The 14,264-nt window shown below is 38.9% G+C and overlaps 1 protein-coding gene across 1 annotated transcript in view; it reads right to left on the reverse strand.

Annotated features, from left to right (window-relative positions):
* CEP85L (centrosomal protein 85L) overlaps positions 1-14,264 on the reverse strand; it is a 180,319-nt gene that overhangs the window by 138,677 nt on the left and 27,378 nt on the right. The gene's annotated exons all lie outside the window — the stretch shown is intronic.

Consider the following 14,264-nt stretch of genomic DNA (forward strand, 5'->3'; position numbering starts at 1 on the left):
TACAGCACCTTCCATAATGGGCCACAATACTAACTGGGATCTCTGGGGTGATCCTGCAATAAAATAAGAAAGAGATAATAAGAAAGCTGAAAATCTTATTCTGAATTGAAAACAAACTAACTCGTAATGTCAGTCTACAAGAACGGTTCTGTATATGAAAATACGAATTATTTTTAGCCTCTGATAGTGATGGGCTGAACCTGGTGCAAAAAGGATGTACCATTAATAGTCTATCCATGTTTCCCATAATCCACTAAACATACACAGGATGTTTAGGCTTATGATTCATGGGCCCATATCAAAAATAATAAATTGTGCTCTGTTTTAGCAGTGGCAGCCCAAATACAAGGAAGTGTATTTGTTCTACACAGCAAGAGCCATTACATAAAACGTGTCCTCTGGCCAGCTCTTTAGCAATCTAGACGTTACAGACATAGGAGATAATGCTAGACTGTTGAGCCATGCATAATTTTGAGTAGAAATATCAAAAATAAAATAAATATAAAAGTTTCTCATACAATTTCCTTCTCAGATGTTGAGAGAAATTGTGCTAATTATTTTGGATAATGCAGTTTAGAAGTATGCACCTTAGACATACTGGGGAACAACTTACACTAATGTGTAAATTTACTACATGTTTTCATTTGAGATATCGAGCCTGACTGTGGCATTTAAGGCATGGAATATGCCAGATGAGGTACAGACAGGTGGCCTACAGCAAGGACAGAGTGAGTGACTCACCCAGAATTCCTCCTCGGCGCTCAGTGCTAGGTCCAACACATATTTAAAGGGATTTACGCAACGTTCTGGTGCAGCAGGGTTTGGGGCCAGAGTTCCACCTTCATTCTGCCCTGTTCCCTTTTAGGTAGTTATTGCTTGCTGCAATGGCGGTGGAATGGGAGAAGAGCCTCTGCTCCCAAATGGGAATGGACTCTTTCCAGGGGCATGAAGAGGCAGTGGGGAACAGGGGGAGAAGAATTTCTGAAACCCCTTGTGCACCTGGTTAGGAATCTGGTCTACAAGCTTTCGTGGGCTGCCTAGCATGTTAGCAACCTCTTTACACCCTGTCTGTTCAAACCCAGAAGAGGAAGAAAAAGAAAAAAAAGCTGCTGGGAAAAAATAAATCTTGAAGGACGTGCACGGAATAAGGGGGAAGATGATACAAATGTAAGGATCTGGAATTTATAAAAGCAACAAACAAAAAACAGCTGTCAGCAGATATACTTCACATTTCCTCGTGTCCACTCTGCCAGTGAAAAACAAAACAAAACAAAACCACACAAAAGACTATCTGCACTTTGCTGGAGTACTGGATGTTCACTAAGCAAAGAGAAAGCAATCTGTGAGCCAAAATTAGGGCTTAGTCCTATTTTCATTCAAGAGAACATCAAAGCTCCCATTGTTTCAATGGAAATAGAACTGGGCCCTGAGTATGATTTCTGCAATAGAGAATGGACCCTTGTCAGCAGAATGGTAAGTAGGTGGGCTGCTTTGTAATCACAGCTTCACTTACAAAACAAAATAGATTTCTCTTAAGACCTCAGGTTGACTATAACTGAAATTCCAAAAAGAAATCCTATTGCTTCCTGCACTAAACTGCCAGGTTCCAGGCAGCATCGTTCAACATAAAATTAAGCATCAGGGAAGACAAAACTAACTTATAAAACAAAGAATATATTACTGTCTAGGAAGAAGTCAAATACTTTATTTAGGCAGTTTCTTCCTTCAGGTTATTCTCCGCCCCCGCCCCCCCAAAAAAGAATACATTTCTGACTGGAATACATTTCTGGAGTTGTCACCTTTTAATTTTTAATGTCTCAGCTACCTACTATGACCACAAAATGACTAAACCAGAAAGGAATTTTCTGGTTAACTATCACTTATTATTTTTCTGATTTGCACAACCAAAAATTTTGGGAAAGGCGATTACTCGTAAAATTACGAACCACCACTTTTTTCTAGAGAAGAAAATGTGAAATAATGTTTGTATGATCTAAAAAGCTATGCATGGCATCTTTCACAAATATTTGTTTTCATAACCAAAATATTATACATCTGGCTAAACACATATAGTATTACTCTAACAACAGCACAAAAGCATAAAATCTCAATACAAAAATATCTTTAAGTGTTTTTTCCCCGCCTTCACATCAGGCAATTTCCAAATAGAGAAGTAAGCACTTTAAAAGATTCTGACCATCTGCAGTTCAATAAAGGGTCTTAAAATAAGCCAATAAACCTCTATGTAGCCTGCATATGATCACCTAATCATAGGAGGTTTGTCAGAGGTGTGGAGGTAGGGGAGCATTTAAGGATTTCACAGTAATGAGAAGATTTTTTACACAAGGTCTCTCTCAGAGGGCAAGATTCTGTTTTCCTGTCCACTTGCTGCATTTCAACTTTGATATTCTGTTCTCCCTATGCAAGTTCAGCTCAGAGTGAAGAAAGAATATTGGACTCAAAATCTGCACGCGGACAAGAAAAGAATAATTCCGACTTTAAGTTACATCTTAAAAACAAACAGAAAAATACAAGCAGTTCAGTCATGTGCCCCAAGACGACGTATGCATAGCTCATCACACGAAGACATAATCCCAATTTAATGCCAAGTAAAAATATTTGCCTTACAACCCTGTGTCTTTAAGAATTAAAAAAAAATTTCAGTGTACCTATTTTTTAAATGTTTGAGACATCATAAAGGCTTAAAAATCTGTTAGCAACAGCCTTAAACTTTAAGAGTATTCAGACTTAACTTGGGTCTATAAAATTGTTCCATTATTCCTCTTCAATAAAATGTTAAAAATTTGCCAAAAAAATTTTTATTTAAAGTAGTTTAATTTTTCTTCAAAGTCTATCAGGATTTAACCCTTTTCCCATCATCAGAGTAGTTCCTGGGACATTTCACCGAGGATTCTCCGGTCACCAGGAAACAGAAAGCCTCATGAATTTTGCTCTGTTTTTTCAGCAGCGTTTATACTGCTGATATTGTCTGTTTGCAAAAGCTATGAGAAGACAAATCTTAAGCAACAAGTTTCATTCAGCCCTTTTCTGTACCCAATCATCAACTGTTGCTGCTCAAACCAGGTCACATGGGTCTATCTGGCATGTTTGTGTGTGTATGGGGGTGGGGGAGTGAGAAAACCTGGATTTGTGCTGGAAATGGCCCACCTTGATTATCATGCACATTGTAGGGAGAGTGGTCACTTTGGATGAGCTATTACCAGCAGGAGAGTGAGTTTGTGTGTGTGGTTTTTGGGAGGGGGGTGAGGGGGTGAGAGAACCTGGATTTGTGCAGGAAATGGCCCAACTTGATTATCATGCACATTGTGTAGAGAGTTGTCACTTTGGATGGGCTATCACCAGCAGGAGAGTGAATTTGTGGGGGGGGGGGGGGGGTGGAGGGTGAGAAAACCTGGATTTGTGCTGGAAATGGCCCAACTTGATGATCACTTTAGATAAGCTATTACCAGCAGGACTGTGGGGTGGAAGGAGGTATTGTTTCATATTCTCTGTGTGTATATAAAGTCTGCTGCAGTTTCCACGGTATGCATCCGATGAAGTGAGCTGTAGCTCACGAAAGCTCATGCTCAAATAAATTGGTTAGTCTCTAAGGTGCCACAAGTACTCCTTTTCTTTTTTCAAAGGACACAGTAACTTTTAAACAAGTACCCACAAAAAGATGGATGAGGAGTTTTCCCTGCGCTTTCACAATGACAGATTGTACCAGAATGACTACATCAGCTTAAACCAAAATGGACAACAGCCATAAGTTTCAAAATTTCAAATATAAAACAAATTTAAGAACATGTACTTGAAGTGGAATCTCTATTCCTCTCCCCAACATTGACTTGCACTGGTGCCTCCTGAACATAGTCAGAATTTGAAATAAGAACTTCTCTAACACCTCAGCTCTAAAACTCAGAGCTATGGAAAAAATACTAGAGTGTAATGATAGCAAAGTTATGAGAGATCTCAGGAATGCACATAAAGAAGGTGCAGAGATTTGTAAATTGCAGTGTGATTCTAATGTAAAATCTGCCAGAATACTTTCCCCTGCTGAAAAGTTTACATTAAGACAGCTAAATTACAAGGATTAGAAACTAAACTCAGCTCTATTCATCAAATAGCAAACACTTCCTATGATACAGTACTGAGATATCGCATGGGATACTGAAAGTATTGTTACAGTTCTGTAGCTCAGCAGAAAGTTGTGTTTCATTTTTACACTAGGAAGCATTCTCTGACTGCTAGACACTGGGCAGGAGCTACAGCTGCATCACCACCAACTACCTTGTTTAAAAAAAAAAATCGCTATTAAAGATACATTTATCTGAAATCAAGACTCAAGCCCTTCAGGGGAAATTCTCCAAAACTGAAGAATGGCAAAAAAAGGAGGGACCACTGTGGTCCTGCTACATGAACCCCTGGAGGGCTTCATTGCCCCTGTCCACTGTGGAGACAAGCTAGTGGGTCTGTCTCTTTGTAGCTGAGAGACATGGTTATAGTTATAGTGGGAGAGAGGGATGGGCATGCCCAGCAGATCCAGGAATTTCAAAGACCCACTGACCACACACACTGTGGAACACAGGTGGCACTTAATCCATGATTCCATGTCCCCCACACCTTCTTAACCCCAAACACAAGGCGCGTTTGCTCAGACTGCACAGAGAAACAGGATTTCACCTTTAGTTTGTAGTACAATGTTCATGAGAAAATGAAAAATGTATTGATTTATAAAAATAAATATTGTCCGTAAGAGAATATCTGACGGCTATTACAAATTCCTGCTAGGTTCTCTCTCTCTCTCATGTCCATCACCACCCTTGAATGGGCTGCTCATTACAAATTAAATTTTCTAGTCCTCTGCCCAGTCTCAATCCATGAGGAATATATAGCAGTAGCAAATAGCAATGTGGCACAGAGAAAAATGAAGGAGAACTGGAAAATTAAACATCTGATTATTGAGATTTGTCCTAGTGTTTGTATTTACGATTAAATAAATATATTTGAACTTCCAGGATAAATGTATGAAAGAACATGAATAAACCTTCAATGATCATGCTCTTAATTTGCATGTTTCATGGAGTAGGTTACAACTAGCCAGGTACACATTCAAACGCAGATTTCTACAATGTAGGACTTTTTTTCCTCCCCAATACTGGAAGCTAGAAGCTATGTCTCTGTAACGGACTAGATTTCTGCAATGCAGATTTATATTACTGCAGCTGACACACATGCAGTCATCATAGCAAACCTTTCCATTTCACTCCTTAACACACACACACACACACACACACCTTCAAGTATAAAGAAATTTTCCTTACAACAAGTGGCCTGAGTCTTTAAAAGCTTTTTACAGCAGGGGGAGTAGGAAACAAATACAGTGACAATATAAAAAAAAAAAAATGTTTAAAAATAATAGGCACAGAACTTTAGTCATAGCTCTCTACATAGTAACTGCCACAGTCCTTTCTATTCTGTATGGAAAAGCTAATCAAAAGAGAACTTGATTGAGCTATTGCTTCTAATCACTTCGGTTCCGCAAATTTAGCATCCTATAAGCAGGTGCCCAAGTGTTTTTTGTTTTTTTAATTTCAAGCATCTCAGACTGTCAAACCATTCCCCTCCCCCTAAACCTGGGCTATTTTAATTTTCCTTCACTGTTCTACATATATAATTTCTGCATCACACACACACACACCTACCTCCTCCTCTGCAGGGTTTTGAGGGGAGGAAAGAGCATTTACCTCTCTATTAGTGTAAAAAAATGGAATAATCTGTGAACATTGCATTTACAAGCTAATTTCTTCACCACTGATGAGACCCATCTAAAAGAAGTCTGTACCTATGGTTATCGAGAAGGTATAGAGTAATATGCCATTCAGAAGCAAGGCTTTGGGACAGATTCTATTATCAGAGCAGTTTTTATGCACGACTTTGGTGGAGTCACCCTTCTATTTACATGGGTGAAAGCTCAGAATCAGAGCCTGTTTCCGAGCAACTTTTTAATTTAATAAAAATCATAATTAAAATCAAGGATATATAGAACACGCTATTTAAGCTACATTCTATACAATGGAGTATTCCATCATAATTAGTTCAGCTCTACAGTGATAACAGAGATCTGTTCACATGACCAAAATAAAAAAGGAGGAAGTCAAGCAGTCTGCCAGCTGTGTAAATTCAGCGTGATAAAGCAATGATTGCAAAGCCATCTACAAAGGCTTTGACGTCTTCTCTGTAAAATTAAGAGCTGAAACTTCAGTCATCATCAACAATGCTTCTCATGCTTAGCAGAAAGAAAATCATTTCCTGTAACACAAATAATTATATTCACTCTACTGCTAGTTGCAGTACCTTGATTATAATGCAAGGGATTAAAAGAAGTCATATGATTAGGTCAAGTAAGGCTGCAAGCCATATTTAAAATTATGTAATTATACACAACCAAGAGGTTAACGTGGTTATTCCAGATACCTGCAGTGTACACAAAGTACCTTAAAGCTCACTTCCCCCACCCCTAATTCTGGTGCAGTTCTGTGCAAGCTGGTCTCTCAGAGTATGTCTATGCTGCAATTAAAAACCCACGGCTGGACTGTGCCAGCAGACTTGGGCTTGCAGGCTGTGGGGCTGTTTAATTGCAGTGTACATGTACAAACTCTGGCTGGAGCCCCAGCTCCAGGACTCTGCAAGGTTTATAGGGCCTGATCCTGCATTCCCTACATTTGCATAGCTGTCACTGAAATCTATGTAAGCTTGCAAACAGAAAAGGATTGCGAAAACAAGCCTTTGAATAAGTCTTTAAGAGCCCTCTGCTGCATAAAACTCAATGGTAAATTTCTAAGTTATAGTTTCTCTCCTCTATCTAAACTGAAGTACCGTACCGGGTTTTAAGTGCTTCTATAGGAATTTAACATGTACAATTGCAAAAAATAAGACATTAAAAATACAAATCCATAGTGCCCATACAAAACCATAATAATATTCTCTCTCCCCCCAAACAATATCAGCATTATCCCCACTTTTGATCACTCTCTCTACCCATCAGCCTAATACCACATTGTGTCACTTGATATCAGTTCTCTTATGTATTGACTATTCCAATATACGTCTATTTTAACAGAAGCCACTGGGAAGCCTTAAAGTCTGTTACCACTTTAAGCATTTTCAAACTTAGCTTCAAATTAAGTTTCTTGATAAATTTTAGGGTCAGGCTTTTTGTGAGAAACCAAGGTAGTCTTTTTTCAGGCATCTGTCAACTTGAACAAGGTTATTCCCCAATGTTGCACCGACACACCTTCGCAATTCAGAAACAGACTTCCACCATCTAAATACGAGGGGTACATGAAGTAGGTATTAAAGTGGTGATTCATAGGGTTCCAGGCTTTGGCAGGCTGACCCATCTTGTTTCTACCATACAGGAAGTCCTTTTGCAGGAACATATTTATAAACTGGGTAATTCTGATCTAAATCTTAGAGCACAATCGTATGCATGCAAGTTGTGGTTGCAATACATATAGGCATGAGCATGCACAAGTTCTGAAGTAGTATGCTGGGAAGGGGAGACATGTTCTGCTGAATAACTTTATTTTTGCTTTTAAATACTTTCCAGTAGGAACACTTGAGCATTTGATAGATGCCCCTTCTTATTGTTGTATACAAATCTGAGTCAATGTTTCTCTGTGCGCGTGCACTTTGAAAATACGGTCCTCAGTTATCTGTAGAAGTGGCCTTTGGGAGGAGTGTCACAATTTTAGCAAGGGGAACAACCCCTCCATTTTTTGACCTTTACTGCTGAACTTTAAAAAAAGATGCATTATCCAGAAAAAACAATACAGATATACATTACTCTGTTTTAATTAAATGTTGCTTTGTTCAAAGGATGAGATTTAACATGAGATGTACTGTCACTATTCTTCACACAAAGTTGGATTCTCCGGAACATTGAACTATAGAATAGGAGCTTGTTTTAAAGGATGATTTGAGGTTCAAAGGAATCTCGCCTCACATTCTGAGCTGAACTTTTCTCTATCACTATTACATCTAATTAGCTTAACTTGATAGCAACATTTCCTTGTACACATGGGGGATGTGCCACAGCCTGCAGCAGCTGTGAAATTATGATTTCCATTATTTCAAAACTTCCTCTTCTCTTCTTTCTCAAGCAGTTTCTTCGCCTTATTTCTACCCTTCCTCCCTTTTCTTTATATGACTGAAGGATGACTTAATGAATGTATCTGTTTACCGTAGCTTAGTGCAGGGTTAGGAAAGAAGTTTGATCTGACAAAGTTAATATTGTAGTCTAAAGACTGAAGCTTTTTTATTTATTTAAAAAAAGAGGTAGTTGGGGGGGGGGTGTTTTCAACTACCAACACCTCCAAATCTTAGTCATAAAGTAGCCATCCATTTTGATGTAACTCAAGATGACGTACTGTAAGAGCACAGAGGCCTGAATCTTGGGAGATGAGGAGAACCTCCTTTGAGCTGGCAAATGTCATTAGCTCCCATTGTCGTCAGTGTACTCTAATTTCAGAACATATTGCATCCTTAGTTTCCAGCTAAGCAAGAAGCAAAGCTGGAAGCTGAAATCCATGTACTATCCCAAGTTAAACAGTCAATCCCTGAGCCTTTGGATCCTGGCAGGTCACAGACAGAAATTGATGGAGCAGTTCCATGACTGAACAGGGAAGCCAGGAGAGAGAGAGTGTGGGGGCGGGGGAAGGGAAGCGTATTAGAGCCTTTTTTGGGTTTCCTTCCTTTGAAAAGCAATGCTCTGCTCCTGTGAGTAAGCTCCATTTTGTTGGATAGATATTATCTATCTTGACAGTCAGGAATGTGTTTCACCTAAATTTACAATAAATTGTTTTCTTTAAAAGGAGATGCTGTCACCACTTGCTAGGTAAAAGTGTTTTTTCTTGAGGGAACAGAAGTAAGTACTTAATGCTTGGAGACATATTTATTCTTTAGTAGGATTTAAACAAAATTGCTAGGGAAACCTAAGTTATATTAGTTTTGAAAGAACATATTGTCAAGATATAGTAGCTAGAAAGAATGATGGTAATGAGTTCCCAGCAAGGGAGACTTAGGCAGTAGCGTGGGTATATAAAACCAGGTCACACTATTCATTACTGTAGGTAAATGGCGATCCTATTTTACATCTTTAGATCAGTAACTAACTATCTCTGAAGAAAAAAAAAAGTGTTAGAGATCACATCTTCAGATCACGTTTTATGGGCATGAACATACATCTTGTTTGAATTGTGACGTGGCAACATTCACCATGATGCCACCCAAAAAGTTGTCTCCCTCCACATTAGCATTTTTTGGAAGCTTCAGTGAGTTTGAACTCCTGACTGTATGAATTGACCACATTCATTAGGATACATCCTGTGGCACAAGATGGTAAAATACACCATGGCTTCTAAAATGTTAACACAATGCTGCACGTAGACATTGACTCATATTGAGATGCCACTTGGAACCAGCTGTGTTGTAACCCTTTGTATGCTAGTGGCCCTAGTCACCAGCTGGGGATGGATAGACAGTCAGCCACACTCAGGTTAGATTTCTGTCCCTTTATTCAGGGCTCTCTTGTCTTCACAAAACAACAAGAAAAGTATGCAAAAAGGAACACAAACCATCTGGTTAGGCTTCACACTGGGGTACTCTGGCCTCCAGTAGCTACCAAGTAAGACCATCTCCCACCCTGAGGGGCTCCACAGGGTCTGCCTGCTTGCCTTCAGCCTCATGTTCTGGTAACCAGAGGGTATCCTCTCTCCTGGTTTTCTCTCCTCACCCCATCTGTCATGGAGCTGAGAGCCTCAGCCAACCATGAGGTGCTGATCAGCTGATTTCCAGCACTGTCTTCCACTAAAACCTCTTCTTCTATGCAGTTCTTTGAGGAAACTGCCTCCTATACTCACCAAAAAAAATGCAAGGAATCATTTTCACAGGCCTCTATATAATCTACAGTGCTTATAAAGAAGAATATCCTAAAATCCCCTCCCGCCCTTTTCAGAAAGGGCATGAACTCTAAATAGGGTGACCAGATGTCCCAATTTTATAGGGACAGTCCCGATTTTGGGAGCTTTTTCTTATATAGGCACCTATTCCCCCCACCACCACCCCTGGCTCCCTGTCCTGATTTTTTACACTTGCTATCGGGTCACCCTAACTCCAAAGAAAATCATTCCATGAGAAAAAAGGTTTCTTGTTAATAAGCTCACACAAATCTTTGCTGGAGAGTTAGCTACTATATAAAGTCAGGAGAGATAGCTATTTTTTTTTAAAATAAAGCCAGACATATATTTTTAATTGGTTTCAGAGTAGTAGCCATGTTAGTCTGTATCCGCAAAAAGAACAGGAGTACTTGTGGCACCTTAGATACTAACAAATTTATTTGAGCATGAGCTTTCATGAGCTACAGCTCACTTCATCAGATGCATATTATTCAGCTCACAGGTGATGGGGCATGCACCTCTGGAATTTTTTCTCCTGCTCCAAGTAGAAATATTATTAAGAATTTAGCCACAATGTACATTTGGTAAAAAAACAAAAAAAACAAAAAAACACAACTTGTGAACAAGGATTTGAATCAGCGAACAAGTTCATGTCCATCACCACTTGTTGGCAGAAAGATTAAAAGGATACTCTGAGTAACGATAAATACAGTTAATACAAATCTTTACTAATAACAGATGATTATCGCAGAATAGATTTTAAATCCTGTTACTTTTCAACACATAAGAGTCTTTACTTCCCCCTATACATACTTTGCTCAACGTGAACAATGAAACTAGACTAGGTCAGTTTCATTTCCTGGTTTTCCTATACTAGCACAATACTATGATTGGGCTCCCAATCCTGCAGGAGGACAACTACACATTAAGTGATATTTTCTCTTCCTCTTGGGCATTATAAAAACTCTTTCTGCCCCCAATCTGAAATTAATTCTGAGTCTAAAAAAAATTACTTGGGACTATCCCTTTAAACTCTACAATTCCAGAATGAAAGAAGAATGCTCCTGAAATAGTTTAAATAAATATTTAAAATTTAATTTTACCACCTTTTAAAGAAATTATTAAAATGTAATAGCGAAAGAGAAAAACAGATCTTCTTTAAAAAAACTGACTTGAATTTCAGTCTTTGCATCAGACAAACATATTACTGCATTTACTAATAACTACAGCTCTGAACAAATCTTTTATTTATAAAAAATTCAAGGATATTGTTAACATTAACAAAATGCATTTTTGTAATTCTAAAGTTAAGAATAGATTGTTAGTAGCTTCAGAAAAAGTGAGGTAACACACTCACGTTTCAGTCTTCTTGAATTGCTAGATGTTATAATGATTTGCTGAGTTGTCCAAAGACAATAATCTTTTCTGCTGAGTCTGTTCCCTAAGGGCTATTTCCCTAGCACCCGCATTGAAAACAGATGGCTAGAATAGAGAGTCTAACTACAAGCCGGCCCTGGCAAGCTTATCAAAATTGCATCAGCTATTCTAATTTGTTCCTGAAAAAAACCACAATCAACTTTAAATTTAGTCAGTTACAAAGAAGTAAGTTCAGGTACTACTTATCCCCTCAGTCCTCCTGCCAACTTGTATTTTACAACCACATTTTTCCTGTTTTCCTCTGCACTGTCATGCAAGTTTTCAAACAGCTAACAAGCAAGGGGACTAAGGGAAACAGTGAAACTGACTGTATGTAAATCACCACCAAATGCACAAAATATACAAACTGAAAAAAATAGAGAGATGTTAGGTGATTGCTGTAACTGAAAATAATAGATGTTTCTTGTAACAGTATGTCAAAACCAGAGAGATAAGGTAGCTCTTAAAGTGATAATACCCCTTAAATCAAGTTTTACAGTAGTTGCTTTTTCATCCCCCCTCTTTCTCACCTGCCCCTCAAATGGGGAAGCCAACAAGAAGAAAAAAGTGCTTTTATCCAAGCCTGAATCTTGACTCACTATTCTGTAATGCCTGTATCTGTGTATAAGCAAAGAGAAATCCAATGGGTGGATCAGAAAGCAAAATTACAGGCTAAGGCAGGTCAGGTAATACCTTTTACTAGACCAACTTCTATTGATGAGAGAGTCAAGCTTTCAAGCATACACAATACCTTTTCTTCTGGTCTTATGGGCCAGTAATACTTCTGGACTCTATCCACACATTTTACTCAGGCAAGGATCCCACAGAATTTCATGGGAGCTTTGCCTGAGTAAGGGGTGTGGCTAGAACCCTAATGCTGCATAACTAAGCATTATTTCAGTATTACAGCAATTACATTTGCAAGAATCAATAAAGAAGGTTTGAAAAGGCAAATTAAAAAAATCAAATAAAATCCCAGTACTGCAGAACTATCATCTAGGTTACTGAATTTTTTTCTGAACTATATTTCTTCATAGACTAGCTAATGAATAATCTGTTTTACATAAACCCTACCATATTTTATAAATAAGTATTTGGAAAAATAAGAAAGGAAGTGTATTAATTTAGATGGAATATATAGGCTCAAAGGTTAAAGGAGTTAACAAGACCCTGTTACGGTTTGCGCTTAAACAGTGCTAAACAAGGTTCGGGGTTTGGTATACAGAGACCTTAGCTTGCTTAGTACCATGGCAAACACACCATTAAACATTACTTTAACCTTTTATCAAAAAATACAGAAAAGGGGGGGGGGGGAGAACAGTTAAAGCATTTGAAATGTCAAAGTATTCCATAAGGCTTGTTTGTTTTAAGCTACAGTGAGTTTTTAGAAGAAACCCTCCACCCTTGTCTGACAGATTTTAGAGGGTACCAAAAATGGTAATTTTGGGGGGGGAGGGGGGAGAAGAAATTAGTAGATCAGCTGGAGCTTGCATTACTGGTGTTGTGAGACTTGGATTTTGTTTTTTAGAAGACAAGACAAAAACCCCCACAAAAAGGGAGAGAAAAGAAAAATAGAGAAAATGCAGCTTCTGTCTCTGGTGCTTACTTTAATTGCAACCTCAGTGCTGGAGAAACGCAAGCACAGCACACCGTCTTATAAGCCATTCTGAGACCTGGAAAACTTGTACCAGCTTTGGGCTATTTAGGGTATTGCTTTCAGTTGTCTTTTCCTAGTCACAGACTTATAGTAGTGTTGCAAAATATAGTCTTGCCTGGCTAAGCTGGACTGTTATTAGACAAAAGGAAAAAGGTGAGGGATAGAAAAAAGAAGAAATAAGGTGGGGAAGGAAAAGGACACACTCAGATGGGTAACAGAGATTCAAAGTCTCACATCCCAGGAGGCGTTTGGGACATTGCAGAGCTGGCAGAGGTGGAGATGTCATTTGGGTCCCTCTCTGGTCAGGACATCTCCTAGTATCAAGATGACAAATGCTTGGGGTCCCTGGAGATGCAGGGAGTAGCAGCAACCATAATGGTGAAGCTCATTCCAATTTTTCGCCCCAAAACAATCTCTCTTTAAGGAACTCAAAAGGGAATGATGGGTGAAATAGCTAATCCTTTTATTATTTGGTTTACAAATTAGGCCTAGTTTTTAAACGAGCCAATTTTGGTTTATTGATTTTGGGTTTTACACTGTCTTGCTTACCAAGCAGAATTTTTACACAGTTCTTGAAATATATTAATTGGCCTTTTTATTTTGACTAATTTAATCTTTGTCTCTTTTGAAGCTTTCCCCCATTAATAGTTGTGACCTTTTAGAAACTTTTACTTACTTTTTACAGTTGAGCTGACAATTGGGGTAAATACATAGGCCCAATTATTACAGAGGATTTCTCCAACAAGCTCTGACACAAAGAGTTAAGAACGCACACTGATCAGAGTACAAATCCATCGCAATTAGCCAACAGAAAACATGTCTTTGTACAGCAGTTATCACCTCCGAGTCTCTTAATATAGCACCAGACTACCCTTTCTTACAGCTAAGCCCACAGGAAGGGAATAAGGAGATGGAGAGAATTCCTTTCCAGAGCTCCTCTTCAAATCAGCATGCGGGGTGGCGGGATGGGTAAGAAAGGACTGCCCCCCTTTGCAATGAGGCATTACAGCCTCAAACCCTGCGGATCCAAGGCCATCTTCAGGAGGCCAGGAGCAGTCATACAGAGACCCATGCCTCTATATTGGTTTAAGGGCTCCCATGCTGTCTCCCTTCTCCCGGGCTGCAGTGGTCCCAGGATTCCTTTTAAAGAGATCCAAGCACAGAAACGCCCTGCAGAAAAAAAGTAACATAGCCCCAACCTCTATTACCTTTCCTCCAGCAGGGTTTTCTAG

Source organism: Lepidochelys olivacea (assembly GCF_965140295.1).
Source record: "Lepidochelys olivacea isolate rLepOli2 genome assembly, chromosome: 3".
Taxonomy (NCBI): domain Eukaryota; kingdom Metazoa; phylum Chordata; order Testudines; family Cheloniidae; genus Lepidochelys; species Lepidochelys olivacea.